Source organism: Aulonocara stuartgranti, assembly GCF_965226115.1.
Source record: "Aulonocara stuartgranti genome assembly, chromosome: 6".
NCBI lineage: Eukaryota > Metazoa > Chordata > Actinopteri > Cichliformes > Cichlidae > Aulonocara > Aulonocara stuartgranti.
In genome coordinates, this window is record NC_138944.1 from 39,042,950 (window position 1) to 39,060,008 (window position 17,059).

Consider the following 17,059-nt stretch of genomic DNA (forward strand, 5'->3'; position numbering starts at 1 on the left):
AAGCTGTCCTCTGAACATGCTGCTGTACCCCTCCCCTGCAGCTGAGCCTCAAACCAAACCCCACTACACTGTATTAATCTTTCACTCAACCTTGACTGGTCTCCCAGCTCCTGCAACCAAAAAAAAAAAAAAAAAAAAATCCCCAAAATGATGCTGCCACCATCATGCTTCATTGTAGGGATGGTATTGGCCAGGTGATGAGTGGGTTTCTCCTCTCTTAATTGCCCCTTGGGGATAAATAAAGTTTTTTTGACTTTGACTTTCCTAGAGATCTGATGCTTGCGTTCAGGCTAAATAGTTCAATTCTTGTTTCATTAGACCTGAACATTTTGTTTTGGTCTAAGATTCCTTCAGGTACCTTTTGCAAACTATAGTGCCTTTTATTGAGAACTGGCTTGTACATCAGGGAAACCAAACAACCTCCGGCGAAGCAGATGTCACAACGCAGAGATACCTCGTCAAGCCAGGGCTCTGCAGTCTATTTACACCTGCAGGCCAGTGGACACTCTTTCAGCGATGGGGATGTACACATCCTGGACAGGAAGGAACGCTGGTTTGAGCGCAGAGTCAAGGAGGCCATTTACGTGAAAAGGGAAAGACCATCTCTGAATCGAGGAGGGGACCTAAGGGTACATCTTTCACCATCTTACAATGCTGTGATTTCAGCTATTCCCCAACTCTCTGTGAATGGTACTCATGGCCACTGATCAGTGGCATTTGATGAGTGAGTGTTGATCAGTGGTTGTTCATCAACGGTCATGACAATCTGCATACTAATGATCAAGGAACTAACCTCCCAGCCGATTGTTTATTCAGTGGTTCTTAGAGATGTGCAAAGCAGGCGTATTTGTATTTGTTGAGGGTGGAAAAGTATTTGTATGTGCATTCGAGTAAAATTCTAAATAGGCATAATAATCAAGTTTTTTTGCGTTTAACTTCGAATTAACATTATAGTGTAAGTGTTCTTTAATTATATCCATTATAATAATTATGGATATGCAATATTAGTTGATGTTTTTCCATAAATCCAGCAATGAATATGTAACAAGGAACATCATCGAAAAGAAAATAACAGCAATTGCCTCATCCATGATTAAACCACCAACTGATAAAATACCATTGTGAAGATTATGAACCCCACCACCTCCTTGTTGGAGGACACTGAACAGACAGCGAAACTGACTTGCAGGGGCAGGACATGGTTGTGATGATGAATTGGTGCTGGTGGGGGGATTGATGCTTGTGGGGGGAGTTGGCAGACAGTACCAGGAGAGGATGCTTTAAGTGCATGTGATTATGCAGATGTTGCCAGATGTTTGATATATCTGCCTCTGCTGATTTGACTTTTGCACACATTACATATCACTTTGGTTTAATCTGCAGTACTGGCTGTAAAATGCTTCCACACAGCAACACTCTTTTCTGTTTGATTGCCCAAATCCATGTGGGGAGTTTCAGCTAAGTTAATGAGTGACAGGAAGCTATGCTAAAGTTAATTACTCTATAGCCCACATCTTGCTGTCTGCAAAACTAACTTAAACGTACCATATAACTCCCACAAGTGCATAAAATTCAACACAACTACACAAGCATTGTTTTAACCTTTTAAACCGAACGTTAACGTTACTCTGTCAACAGCCTATTTCAGTAATGCAGCGTAATAGAATAATCTTCCGATCTTCGCGAAAGTTATAAACCACCTCCGGAACTCAGTTAAGGTATAAAAAAATCTATTCAACAATAATAGTGATGCAGTTCAGCCTTTTTTCGCTCAGCCGAGCCTTCTCTGTTGCTGTGTGGAGCAGCCCATGTCAGTCACCTCTTTTACACATCACTCATCTAGTCATGCACAGCGGTCTCATAAGGAAACTCAGCTTTTTGATATAAAGTTTTTCTTGTTCCCGAATATGAATATTTTTTTAAGTATTTGTTCAAAATAAGTATTCTTTAAAAAACACGTTATTTGTACCTTTCTGAATACCGTATTCGGGTTTGGCTCCACTCCTAGTGGTTCTAGTTTCAGTCATTATGCAAATGTACTGTTTATAAGGTTGGGGAAACCTGCAGTCAGCTGAGACCAAAGAAGTCACTTGGATGAGTGACGAAACGTTTCTCCCACTGAAAACGCTACGTCCAGATGAATCAGCTTTTTGGGATATTGTATTTCAATACTGAACTGTAAAATGGCCCTGCTCCCATTTCTCTCTGTGTACTCAGCCTGTATCACTACACTTGCAGTCTTGGAGCGTCTGCTCCCCTTCCTTCTTTCACATAATGATATGATACCAGTCTGTCTTTGGATGTGATTGGCCGCATAGTGTGCCCATGAAAATAAAGTCTCACCCTTGCCGGCATGGATTCTTCAGCCTTGCTGTAAATTACACATACCAACGGGCCATTAATAACTGACATGGAAGAAAAAATAAGACTTGTGAGATTAGAAATCTCTCTTTTTAAGAATCTAGGCCAATAAAGACAGCAGTACAGTCAGTCGATTTTTTTTAGCACACAGAGTTTCAAAACATTTTATAGTTGCAAAGAATTGAAAATGGTCATTTGTTGAATTTGCAGCATTAGTAGATCAATTTTACTGAAATCAAAAGCTATTTCAATCAAAAACATCTTAACAGGTCAAGTTAAATATTAACATAGGACACCTTGTTTGATATCAGTTTTACAATTCTTGCATCCATGTAACTTGTAAGTTTTTGGAAAGTTTCTACTTGAATGTCTTTGCAGCCCCCCAGAGCTGCTGTTTGGATGTGAACTGCCTCCCACCCTCGTATTCTCAATAGGATTGAGGTCAGGGAAGAATGGGGGCCACACCATAAGTTTCTCTTCTTTTATGCCGATAGCAGCCAAAGATGCAGAGGTTCCTTGTAGCATAAGATGGTGCATTGTCTTGCATGAAGACGGTTTTGTTGCAGAAGGCACAGTTCTTCTAGAGAGTGGTCAGTCAGAAACTCCACATACTTTGCAGAGGTCTTTTTCACACCAAGCTCTCTCCCCATGATTCCGGCTCTAAACATGACTCCACCACCTCCTTGCTGATGTTGCAGCCCTGTTGAGGCATGATAGCTGTCCACCAACCATCCACCACTGCATCCATCTGGCACATCCAGGGTTGCACGGCACTCAGGACTGTTTGAAAATTAGTCTTCTTGTAGTTCTGGGCCCACTGCAGCCGTTTCTGCTTGTGAGCATTGGTTAGGGTGGCCAAATATAAGGTTTATGACAAATTGCAAGTCTCTGGAGGATCCTACACTTTGATGTTCGCAGGGCTCCAGAGGCACCAGCAGCTTCAAAATATCTATTTGCTGCTTTGTAATGGCCTTTTAGCAGCTGCTCTCTTAACCTGATGTATTTGTCTGGCAGAAACCTTCCTCGTTGTGCCTTTATCTGCACGAACCCATGTGTGCTGTGACTCAGCCACAAATCTCTTACATTATAGTGATCACGCTTAAGTTTTCGTGAAATAGCTGACGTTTTCATTACATGTCCAAGGCATTCAACTATTTCACGCTTTTCAGCAACAGAGAGATCATTTTTCCTTCCTATATTGCTTGAAAATGGTGGTCTGCTTAATAATGTGGAACATCCTTCTTTAGTAGTTTTTCCTTTAATTGGGCTCACCTGGCAAACTAATGATCATAGGTGTCTAATATTGATTTCAATCATCCAAAGAGCACAATTCCATCCATGGGTTTAATTGAAAAACAACTTATTTAATCTTTATGACACTTAAACACAATTTGCATAATAATTTGGAACGTATAGAATCTATAGAACTAAGATAATAACTTACCACATATTTCAAATTTTCTAGAGAAGGTAAAGACATGGTCCGATGTTCGGTGACTTGGATGAAAATCACATTATTCCTCTTGTATCTGAGGTTCAACTAACAGAGACTCTCCTTTCAAGCACCCTGGCATAGAAGTGTGGTCCTCCGATGGTTGGAGCATGCCCTACAGTCATCCTTCTGAAGATGGGACTCACCATCTCCATGAACATTGTAGAGGCAAACCCAGGGGCTCTAGACCAAGGTGTTGTTTAACTGCCTCAGTGACCTGATCCCCAGTGATAAACGAGCCTTACCCCTAGTCCCCAGATAATCGGATTCCTCTATGGAAGACATGTCTGTGGGAAGAAGTCCTCACAGTATTCCTTACATTACATAACAATATCCTTAGTTGGAACTTTTCCACTCCTAAGTCATCTAACAGTTTGCCAAAATCTCTTTGAGGCAGCCTGAAAGTCTTTTTCCTTGGCCTGCTCCTCCCAAATTCGCGTTTTGTTTTCATCACTCCCCAAGCCGTGTTCCGCTTGGCCTGCCAGTACCTACCGCCAGTACCTAATGCCACGTGTCTTATTTGTGTGCTAATGTGGAATTAAATTTAAGATGGTGCTCTGAGACAAAACATCGGGATAAGCCAGAAAACCTAAATGCAGAACAGAAAATACAGAAAGTAGAAGAACTAAAGAATAATCTGACATCTCAGCAGACGTTTTTCACCAGAGCAAAATCACAAAGTGAAGTTGTTGTGAAAGCAAGTTTTACTGTGATAGATGAGATAGCCAAATCAACCCCATCATTTACCAAGGGAAAGTTTCTGAAGAGCTGCATGATGAAGGTGTGTGACGTGTTGTGTCCAGACAAAACGCAGATTTTGGCAAATGTGAGCCTGAGCAGAAATACGATTGTTAATTGGGTTTGTGAGACGGCCACTGATTTAAGAACACAGTTGTATGAAAGAAGCAAAGACTTTATTGCATACTCTCTTGCTGTGAAACAAAGTACAGACATGATGAACATTACACAGCTGACCATCTTCATCCGTGGAGTGGACTCAAATTTGCGCGTTACAGAGGACATTAAATCAATGCACTGGACAATGACAGGAAAATACATTTTTGAAAACATATGTCAAAGTGTAACTGACATGAAACTGCCCTGGGACAAACTTGTTGGACTTACAAAAAAGTGGACTAGTCGGCAGGATGCAAGTAAAGATGCAGGTGGAGAACTGTACTGGTGAGTTAACAGCATATCACTGTGTCATACAACAGGAAACGCTGTGTGGTAAAGTCCTAAAAATGGAGCATGTAATGAGCACCATAACACAAACTGTAAATTTTATCCGAGCAATTTCAGTCTTTTATGGAGGAAATAGATTCAGAGTTTGCCGACATTTCTCATCATACAGAGGTCCGTTGGCTGAGTTGGGGAAAGTTCTCAATAGAGTTTTTTAGCTCAGCAAGGAAATCTGTCAGTTCATGGACATGGCATGTATGATGCAGTATAGACATTTCAAGTGAAGCTGCTCTTATGGGAGTCACAAATGCACCAGTGCAACTTGCCTCACTTTCCCTGTAGCCAAGTAATGTTGAACCAAGTCAGTGCAACAGTGTTCCCAAATGCGGACATTGCTGATAAATTGAGTGCACTGCGCACTGAGTTCGCACGGCACTTTGGTTTGGTTCAATTCAATTCAATTCAATTCAATTCAATTTTATTTATATATAATAATAATAATAATGGATTGCATTTATATAGCGCTTTTCGGGACCCCTCAAAGCGCTTTACAATACCACTATTCATTCACTCTCACATTCACACACTGGTGAAGGCAAGCTACAGTTGTAGCCACAGCTGCTCTGGGGCAGACTGACAGAGGCGAGGCTGCCATAACGTGCCATCGGCCCCTCTGGCCATCACCAGTAGGCGGTAGGTGAAGTGTCTTGCCCAAGGACACAACGACCGAGACTGTTTGAGCCGGGGCTCGAACCGGCAACCTTCCAATTACAAGACGAACACCCAACTCTTGGGCCACGATCGCCAAATCACAACAAAAGTCGCCTCAAGGCGCTTCATAGATACAGAGAAAAACCCAACAATCAAGCTCTTTGGCGACAGTGGGAAGGAAAAACTCCCTTTTAACAGGAAGAAACCTCCGGCAGAACCAGGCTCAGGGAGGGGCGGGGCCATCTGCTGCGACCGGTTGGGGTGAGAGAAGCACAAAAAGAGATTTTCGAACTGCTTCGCAACCCATTTACAGTTGACATGGAAACTGCACCTGTGCAGATTCAGATGGAGCTGATGGAGCTGCAGTGTAATGGGACACACTCAAGACAAAGTACGACACTGAAGGGCCCGCCCAGCTCCGTCTACATGCGGCTCAAACCTTATGTATGTTTGGTAGCACATATCTCTGTGAGAAGCTGTTTTCAGTGTTGAAGGTTAACAAAACAGCACACAGGAGTCGTCTCACTGATGAACACCTGCAGTCCATCCTGAGAATCTCTACAACACAAGACCTCACACCAAACTTGAACGAGCTTGTCATCTTAAAAGATGCTAGCTTCTGATCTAGCTCTGACAAAATGGCATAAGAGCAAAGAAAATTGAATGTTATGATTTGTTGGGGTTTTTTTTAACTTTTGCTGAAAAGCAGAAATTTTATTTATATTTACAATTTGTTTTTTGCATCATGTTCATATTTTATAGTTTGAATTTGTATCATTTTGACAGGAGAAATTTTTATGAAGAGCAAAATATTTTAAGTTTATTTTGTTTTTTTAATATATGGCATAATAGCAACAAAATCTCATTGTTTTGATTATTTTGATTTGTTGTTATTTTAGCGTTTACTTAAAAGCACAATTTTCATTCATTTTTTCTGGGGGTTTTTGGCAGCATGTTCATATTTCTAACTTGCATAATTTTTACAGGATATATTTTTATAGAGAGCAAAATATTTAAAGGTGAAGTTAAAAGTTTATTTTTTCCAAGTTTATTTATTCTGGAATAATATTCCTGTCTGTTTTTATTCATATTTATATGTAAAAAACATTTTTTTAGTATGTTCAATAAATGTTTATCTTGTTTGGCCCGCGACCTAAAGTGTGCCTTGAGTTTTGGCCCCCTGTGCAATTGAGTTTGACACCCCTGCCCTAGGGTGTCTCCAGCGGCTCCATTTTTCCATTTTTCCAACACAGTCATTTCATTATTCTTTATTTGATGTTAATGGGGTTCATGTTTTCATTACTGATTGTGCATGTACTTTTTCTTACTTTTTTGTCAGTAATTTCTGTTCATCTTGCTGATTGTATTTGTGAAAAAAAGAATACTAGCTATGACAAACTTTGATGAGGTATCCTTTCTTTTTCCAGAACCTGCAGCCGAATGCCCCACTTCACCTCAGTCCTTAAAGGATAGGATGTACTTCCTGGATACGGAAGAGAAAGAAAAGGAAGACTTGTGTGTTGGATCTTTGCCCCAGCAACGAACTAATATCAGAGAACCACAAAACAGAATGACGCTAGAGAATAAACCACACAGACTGAAACCTCCGGACTAATCATTATTAGACCCAGACCTGGACTACCAACTTCACCTGTTTCTTCAAATATGCATCTGTTTTGGCTCATTAGACGCTAATGGTGGTAGCTTCTAAATTATTCTACATTATTCCTGTCCAGAGAATAACTCTTAGTAGACCAAATACAGCTGACATTGTGTTCATACCCTGCTGTCTAAACTTTTTGATGGGCATCAACTCTTGCTTCACATTCTTATGTCAGATTAAAACTTTTCAATTAGCTCATTTCCACAAAGTACGGAGCCCTACAAACCAAGAAAATGTGAACATCAGCACATTCATATATAGGTGATTTACAAATTTCTCAGTTTCTAGACTGAGAAACAGGAGCAAAATACATATACTAGTCATATCTATAATCACAACATTGCAAATAATAGTAAAGCAAATAATACAGTTGCTTTATTACTTGTGCTGTCGTTGCAAGACACGCACTCAAGTAACATTAAGTTGTTACCTGACTATTAGAGGAACATTTGCAGACTACATCCTATAGGTTTTAGGTAAATTTGGGAGGACAACTCTTTTTCATATTTCCATAGAAAAAGTTTTGGAACCTTACACAAGCACCTTGAGGCAACTTGCTGTGATTTGGTACTATATGGAATAAAATGGAATTGAATTGAATTACTTTTCCTGACATAATAAAATCCTCTCACAACATCAGAAAATTAAAGTTTGTGAGGTTCTCTGCTTGGGTAATAAGTTTACAGTCCCTATTGTAACAACAGATCCATTGAGAAATAAAATATCATACGGTAGAAGGTATGAGCTCTGAGAAATGGTCTTACTGATGTGTGGTGTAGTGATGTGCTTACTTTGAAAAAAATTCAGTAAATGGGTTTTTTAAAAAAGGATATGTGCTTCAATGCAACATATCTAGGACTGCTTTCTTCCATTTGTGCAATATCTCTCAAATTTGAAATGAAGCTGAAAAAATAGTTCATGCATTTATTACTTCTGGGCTGGAATTCTGGAATGTGTTATTATGTCCTTAAAATGTATTGAAAAGCCTTTAGTTGATCCAAATTCTGGAGCAAGACTACTGACAGGCTAAAAAGACAGAGCAGGAAAAAATACAGAAATGAACTTAAAATCCTGCTCCTCACATAGAAGCTGGTGAATAATCAGGCCTTATCTTGTCATAATAGCCTTATAGTGCAATATCACCCCATTAGAGCACTTCCCTCTCTGACTGCAGGCTTACTAGTAGTTCCTTGAGTATATAAAAGTAGAAATTGAATGGGAGAAAGTAGAATGGGAGGCAGAGCCTTCAGCTTTAAGGGCCCTCTTCTGTTGAACCAGCTTTCCAGTTAGGATATAGAACACCCTCTATACTTTTAAGATTAGGCTTAAAACTTTCCTTTTTGATTAACCATATAGTTAGGGCTGGATCAGGTGACCCTGAATCCTCACTCAGTTACTCTGGAATACGTGTGCTGGCGGATTCCCCATGCTGGGGATGCATTAAGTGTTTTTTCTTCAGTCCTCTTTTTCACCTCACTATGTGTGCCATTATTAGTTATTATGAATTTCTGTCTCTCTTCCACAGCATGTCTTTTGTCCTGTTTTTCTCCTCTCCCCAAGCAGCCACATCAGACAGCCACCCCTCCTTCAGCCGGGTTCTGCAGGAGGTCGCCAAAGTATTTGCTCATAGAGGGTCATTAGATCGTTAAGATTTTCTCTGTTTCTTTGTGTTATTGTAGGGTCTTTACCTTACATTATAAAGCACCTTGAGGCAGCCGTTGTTGTGATGTGGTGCTGCATAAATATAATCAAATTGAATTGTATTGAAAAGGAGATAGAAGAAACATTGTGGGCAAATAGGTTTTCAAGTAGTTTGAACTAAGAGTGATGTCTCATTTCCTTCTAATCTGATACCAAGTAACTTAATGTGCTTTGAAAATCAAAATAAAAAAGTGTATTTCAAATTATACCTTGAATAAAAGACATCATACTACCTTTTCTTATTTTTTAATTATGAAAAATTATCATACAAGAAATAAAAAATCTGAAAAGTCAATGGTTATATTTAAAAATATTTAATTAACAATCACTCAAAACACATGTGACTGACTGAAAATAATAATAAAGCTGGGAAACATTTTATAAATACATGTTATCATCTTACTATCCTTACCTAAACCTTGTTTTACCCCATGTACGTTGTATTTTTTAACGACACCTAGCCTATATAATCCACTTTAAACCTTACCTGACTAAATCTGAGCCAATTGGATTGATGTGAGGTGATCTCTGGGACACACTCCAATCTAAACTCATACATCTTTGTATTATAGCATGTATTTATTTCATTACTTATTTCATAACCATGTTAATCAGTGTACATTTGAACAAATGGGAATTCAGTAGTTTTAAGGATGAAGTGAATTAACATTACTAAAACTCGACACAAAAACCTAAGCCTAGACATTAATCATTTTCCAAAATTTATCAACAGTGCTACACGTCGCCAACAGCTCCACATTTTCTCCCTCTGTACCTGGATAGTGCAATGTCAGACTTGCCCTTTACAGCACCTGTCCCTCTCCTTCTCTTCAGTTCGCCTCATCATAATCTCATCATATTCGGTGTTATAATTTGCTTTTGATAGTATATGACAAGGTTTGTGGTCTTGCCACGTGTCACAAACCAAGTCTTGGCTGTTTATGGAGCTGAAAAAGCTCCGCTTATGCGTATGCTTATGATCAGCCATTATTGTCAACTGAGGGATTGAACGCACATAAGCCTTGATGCATTTACACATGCATATTTCACATATCACAATGACAGAGGAAGAAGTAGTTCCTACCAATCATTTAGACGATCCAAATAATATATTTATTTTCCACTGTGTTCCTGTTAACTACAACCAAAAATTTAGCCCAAATGACTGCAATATTAATATTTTAATATAAAAATCTGTTTTAGAACATAAATATCTGGATCAGAAGAATCAATATTTCAATATCGATTCGATTTGATTTTAAAAGTGAGAACACTGTCATTTTAACACATTAATCTCTGTTAAGGATTCCTAGGGTAGACACCTGTCAGAATCGCTTATTCTAGGTAAAATAAAGGCTCTTTATGCATCTTCACAAAGAAAGGTTTGATTCATTAAGAGACAGTTTTCTGCTAGTAGACTATAGGAGATAGAATAAACTTCTTGTGCAAATACATTTTCAAGCAGTTTGAACTAAGATTTTAAAATTATACTCAAAATGAAAAAGAAACTGACAAATTTCTGGGAGAACAGTGTTGTTTCAACACACGAACCGCTGTTAAGGATTCTTAACATAGACACCTATCAGACTCTCTTGTTCTAGGTATAATAATTCAATTCAATTCAATTTTATTTATATAGCGCCAAATCACAACAAAAGTCGCCTCAAGGTGCTTTATATTGTACAGTGGATCCTATAATAACAGATACAGAGAAAAAACCAACAATCATATGACCCCCTATGAGCAAGCACTTTGGCGACAGTGGGAAGGAAAAACTCCCTTTTAACAGGAAGAAACCTCCGGCAGAACCAGGCTCAGGGAGGGGCGGGGCCATCTGCTGCGACCGGTTGGGGTGAGAGAAGGAAGACAGGATAAAAGACACGCTGTGGAAGAGAGACAGAGATTAATAACAGATATGATTCAATGCAGAGAGGTCTTTAACACATAGTGAGTGAGAAAGGTGACTGGAAAGGAAAAACTCAACGCATCATGGGAATCCCCGGCAGCCTACGTCTATTGCAGCATAACTAAGGGAGGATTCAGGGTCACCTGGTCCAGCCCTAACTATATGCTTTAGCAAAAAGGAAAGTTTTAAGCCTAATCTTGAAAGTAGAGATAGTGTCTGTCTCCCGAATCCAAACTGGAAGCTGGTTCCACAGAAGAGGGGCCTGAAAACTGAAGGCTCTCCCTCCCATTCTACTTTTAAATACTCTAGGAACAACAAGTAGGACTGCAGAGCGAGAGCGAAGTACTCTAATAGGGTGATATAGTACTACAAGGTCATTAAGATAAGATGGGGCCTGATTATTTAAGACCTTGTATGTGAGGAGCAGGATTTTGAATTCAATTCTGGATTTAACAGGAAGCCAATGAAGGGAAGCCAAAACAGGAGAAATCTGCTCTCTCTTTCTAGTCCCTGTCAGGACTCTTGCTGCAGCATTTTGGATTAGCTGAAGGCTTTTCAGTGAGTTTTTTGTACTTCCTGATAATAATGAATTACAGTCGTCCAGCCTGGAAGTAATAAATGTATGAACTAGTTTTTCAGCGTCACTCTGAGACAGGATATTTCTAATTTTAGAGATGTTGCGCAAATGGAAGAAAGCAGTCTTACATATTTGTTTAATATGTGCGTTGAAGGACATGTCCTGGTCAAAAATGACTCCAAGGTTCCTCACAGCTTTACTGGAGGCCAAGGTAATGCCATCCAGAGTAAGAATCTGGTTAGATACCATATTTCTAAGATTTTCAGGGCCGAGTACAATAACCTCAGTTTGATCTGAATTAAGAAGCAGAAAGTTAGCGGCCATCCAGGTCTTTATGTCTTTAAGACATTCCTGCAGTTTAACTAATTGGTGTGTGTTATCTGGCTTCATCGACAGATAGAGCTGGGTGTCATCAGCATAGCAGTGTAAATGTATGCTATGTCTTCTAATGATGCTGCCTAAGGGAAGCATGTATAATGTAAACAGAATTGGTCCTAGCACTGAACCCTGTGGAACTCCATAATTAACCTCAGTGTGTGAAGAGGACTCTCCATTTACATGAACAAATTGGAGTCTATTAGATAGATATGATACAAACCACTGCAGCACAGTACCTGTAATACCTACAGCATGTTCTAATCGCTCTAATAGGATATTATGGTCGACAGTATCGAACGCTGCACTGAGGTCTAGCAGGACAAGCACAGAGATGAGTCCACTGTCAGAGGCCATAAGAAGATCATTTGTAACCTTCACTAAAGCTGTTTCTGTGCTGTGCTGAGCTCTGAAACCTGACTGAAACTCTTCAAATAAGCCATTCCTCTGCAGATGATCAGTTAGCTGTTTGACAACTACTCTTTCAAGGATTTTTGATATGAAAGGAAGGTTGGAGATTGGCCTATAATTAGCTAAGACTGCTGGGTCTAGAGATGGCTTTTTGAGTAAAGGTTTAACTACAGCCAGCTTGAAGGCCTGTGGTACATAGCCGATTATTAGAGATAGGTTGATCATATTTAAGATTGAAGAATTAATTAATGGCAGGACTTCTTTGAGCAGTTTTGTAGGAATGGGGTCTAAAAGACACGTTGATGGTTTGGAGGAAGTAATTATTGAAGTTAACTCAGAAAGATCAATTGGAGAAAAAGAGTCTAACTTAACATCAATGGTACTAAGAGTAGCTGTAGATAATATTACATCTGTGGGATGATTATTGGTAATTTTTCCTCTAATGATAAGAATTTTATTTGTGAAGAAGTTCATGAAGTCATTACTAGTTAACGTTAAAGGGATGGTTGGCTCAAAAGAGCTCTGACTTTTTGTCAGCCTGGCTACAGTGCTGAAGAGAAACCTGGGGTTGTTCTTTTCTTCAATCAGTGACGAATAGTAAGATGTTCTGGCTTTGCAGAGGGCTTTCTTATAAAGCAGCAAACTATTTCTCCAGGCTAAATGATGATCCTCTAAATTTGTGACACGCAATTTCCTCTCCAGATTACGAGTCATCTGCTTTAGGGTACGTGTTTGAGAATTATACCACGGAGTCAGGTACTTCTGATTAGAGACCTTAGTTTTCACAGGAGCTACAGTATCCAGAGTCGTACGTAGTGAGGAGGTGAAATTATTAACAAGATAATCGAACTCTGTTGGGGTAGCGTTCAGATAGCTGCTCTGCTCTATGTTGGTACAGGGCATTGAAGATGATAACAGTGGGTGGATTATATTCTTAAACTTAGTTACAGCGCTTTCAGAAAGACATCTACTTTGATAAAGTCTACTCTCCACTGCTGTGTAATCAATTATTGTAAATGTAAATGTTATCAGGAAATGATCAGACAGGAGAGGGTTTTCAGGAAACACTGTTAAATGTTCAGTTTCTATGCCATATGTTAAAACAAGATCTAGAGTGTGATTAAAGTGGTGGGTGGGTTCTTTTACATTTTGAGAGAAACCAATTGAGTCTAATAACAGATTAAATGCCATGTTGAGGCTGTCATTTTTAGCATCTACATGGATGTTAAAATCACCCACAATAATTATTTTATCTGAGCTCAGAACTAAATTAGATATAAAGTCTGAGAAATCAGACAGAAACTCTGTGTAAGGCCCAGGTGGACGATAGATGATAACAAGTAAGACTGGTTTCTGAGTTTTACAACTGGGGTGGACAATGTTAAGCATCAGGCTTTCAAATGAATTAAAAGTCTGTCTTGGTCTTTCATTAATCATAAAAACAAATCAGCAGATCCACAAATTATGAATACAGTCTTTTCAGCTATAGAGGTAAAGGTATACTTCATGCACTTATCAGCATACAGTTTAAAGGCTTGCATTTAAACTGCATTGGTGCACACTTGGGCATCTTTTGTTTAACATGGTTATACCATTGTGAATTTTGCTATTTAAATATACTCAAGAGTCTATCGTGTGTTGCATATGTGTGACATCCAGCTAAAAATCGAAAATATATTTTTTTAAATCAGTAACTTTGCAAATTTAGAGGAAATGTTTTTGGACAACAAATGAGTCGCCTTTTAGACAGGGTTTGAATAATTAGCGCTGACAGCCATTTATGAAGCGACGGCTATAACAGACATACTTACCGTGTGAAAGGACCGCGGATGTCTTGGAGCAGTGAAGCACGCTGTATTGTTGCTTTTCTCTTATGCATAAGCAACGCCAGCCTGTCGAGGCATCAACTGGCCTTTCTGCCGGCTGACTGGTCCCTCAGCTTTCATGCTAGGATCTGCAGCACAACTTCGCTCTGGCCACTGGGGCACGGCAAAACTTGCAAGTCCTAGTTTTGGTTCTTCACTGCTCGCAGAGAATTAACAATGGTGGCTTCTGAAGTGAGCGAGCTTTATTGCGACAGTGATGTACCAAACAAAGGAAAGGGTGGCGAGAAACAGAACTGAAAACACTCTAAACTGGGGAAACTAAAAGTTAAACAACAAAACCTGAACGTCAGTGAGGGTACCTTGCAGGGAGGACAGCGCGGGGAGAATGCACAGGGAGACGGAGGAAGATACACAGGCAGACTCAGAGGCGGAGCCAGACATTTGAAACACCCGGGGCTTAGCCCTAAAGGGTAGTATGCATGTGGTATTTTTATTTTTATTTATTTTTTTTTTTTGGGGGGGGGGGGGGGGGGTTAGAAATGACTGAAAGATTAATAGGCTCTGTTTTGAGTTTTGTTCAAAAAAGAATGACTTCATATAGGGAAAAATATATATCACATGTGCAGGACATCTTAAACTAGTTTTTTAATTAAGCAGCAAGGCAGAACAAAGTCGGGGCTGTATCAAGACACAGGGACTAAACCCCAATTCAACCAGACCCAGAACTGATCCGGAATTAAAACAGGACTACAACAGTTCAAAATCAGGACTACTGAGGACTTAACCAAGACAGAACCAGAATCAGAACTAGATGATAGTAGCACTAAAAATCATCATAGACCTGCACTACACTTATTTTTTAATTCCACCAAAGTACAATATTTAGATTGAGAAAAGTTTATATAATTATTTATCCTTGTTGTGCAAACAAGCCTGCATAACTTAATAAATATAGAATTTGAAAAATAGCAAACCTAAAAAGAAACACTAGGTACGAGATACATGAGTACCTATGATACGGTGATACTTTTGGTAAACGACCATTTGACTAACATGTGTGTCTCACCTGCTCTTGTTCATCTCTGTTCTGTCCTCATTCTCCATCTCCCTCTCTGTTCCTCTCTCTCCCTCTTTGTGCTGACAATCATCAAATATACAGTTGAAACCACATATTTATGTACTGTTCAGATCAAAACACAAACACTTTTTAATTGTAACATCAAATCGGACTAAATGTTTATTTTTTTAGATTGATAAATATAAAAAACATATTTGTTAACTTTAAGAGTAAAGAGAGAAACTATCTGTATTTCTTAATTGCAAATGGCACCAAATTGTATTCAAACTGAGCCACACTTATGGAGCTCCACAGTTCTTTTCCTGGTGTTTTGGTTGACATCTCTTGATTTTCCCATTTCAAAAAAACAGGCTCTGTGTTTTGCCTTATATGCATCCACAGCTGTGCCACCAGTTTACTCACATGGACTCTACTAACCTATCAGAAGCTTCTTCAGCTCAGAATGGAATCGTCTGGAGTTTCTTACTAATTAACAATAAACTTAATGTATATGTACTCCTAAATTTGATCAAAGTGATAAAAAATAGACAGCTCTGTCTCTCTTTATTCTGACATTTAACTAATTCAAAAGATATTTCAATATTTATCTAAAACAAAAGTTTACTCTAAATTGATGTTGTACAGTAAAAATGTTTTATGTTTTCTCCCTAAAGTGTATGTAAATATCTGGTTACAAATGTGAATATCCTGCTGTGTACTGAAATCCCTCTTGTTTTGCATAGAAATATACTGAACAACATACAAAGCATAATATATAAAATAACATTTACCTGAGTTTTTTCTTTGAAAGAAGCCTCTAATGTCCATTCTTATATTTCAGTACATAACTGAGACCGATTTAGTCGGGGAGGGTAAGAACTGAAAATATGAAATAAACACACGTAAGCGAAGACTCTAAAAAAATAGCATTTCGGCTTTTCATTTCGCCATTCGTTGATTCACTTGAAGAGCGAGTAACGTAATATTGGTCAAGTGATCAGTTTGATATCAATCTTTCGTGATGCACCGTCATATTTACATTATTTGTACGGTATGAATGATTTTCTTTGGTAACTGGTCAAACTTAAGCTCTCCTTAGTATGGCTGGCTCCGTTTCTCCAACAGCGCACACAGGCAGCAGCTGCCCCGCCCCCTCGCTCAGTCACTTAGTGCCTGAGCTCGGATCATACCAATATCAGGGGGGATTCACGCACAGTCGTAAATTCCCACAGTGTGCACTATGTGCTTCGAATATTGTGTGTACTTTTTGTTTTATACAGTTGTCAGCCAGACATCTAACTATGAAAAAATTACACTCCAAAAGACCCCGGGCTTCTGACAAAACAACCCGGGCTTAAGCCCAGTAAGCCACCCCCACGCTCCGCCCCTGGGCAGACTGCGGTAAAGTGAGCCGTCATTTGTGAGCCGCGGTCAAGCCTGCCGCCTCCTATCCGCCGCATAAATTTCCTTGCGCTTTTACACCAGTCTTTACGGTAGCGCCTTTTCGCTTTATATCCTGATTGAAAGCCTAGACTCGCGCACACATGCACGCGCGTGAACAGTCACACGCACGCGCGCACACAAATTACAATGGAACAGCCCAATACAGCCATCGTGACAGTCTGGTTGCATATTCAAAAATTCATTAAAAATCATTCTTAAAAGTTGATGCCAAGCTTTCAACACAATCCTCTTCTCGGACACCTACTTTACCTCTGGGCCAGTTTTTACCCAGATTTACTGTAATATTACTCAGAAATCACAGTAAACTCATATTCAGTGCAATACAGTCAATGC

At 39.3% G+C, this 17,059-nt stretch overlaps 1 long non-coding RNA gene across 1 annotated transcript; it reads right to left on the bottom strand.

Annotated features, from left to right (window-relative positions):
- Nucleotides 1-6,163: 6,163 nt before the first annotated feature.
- On the bottom strand, nucleotides 6,164-16,135 carry LOC309708451. Its single transcript, XR_014277270.1, has 3 exons — nucleotides 16,054-16,135; nucleotides 15,272-15,342; nucleotides 6,164-7,229 (listed from the first exon to the last, which is right to left on the bottom strand). It is a non-coding gene; the product is annotated as an uncharacterized lncRNA (long non-coding RNA).
- Between the last annotated feature and the right edge of the window lie 924 nt (nucleotides 16,136-17,059).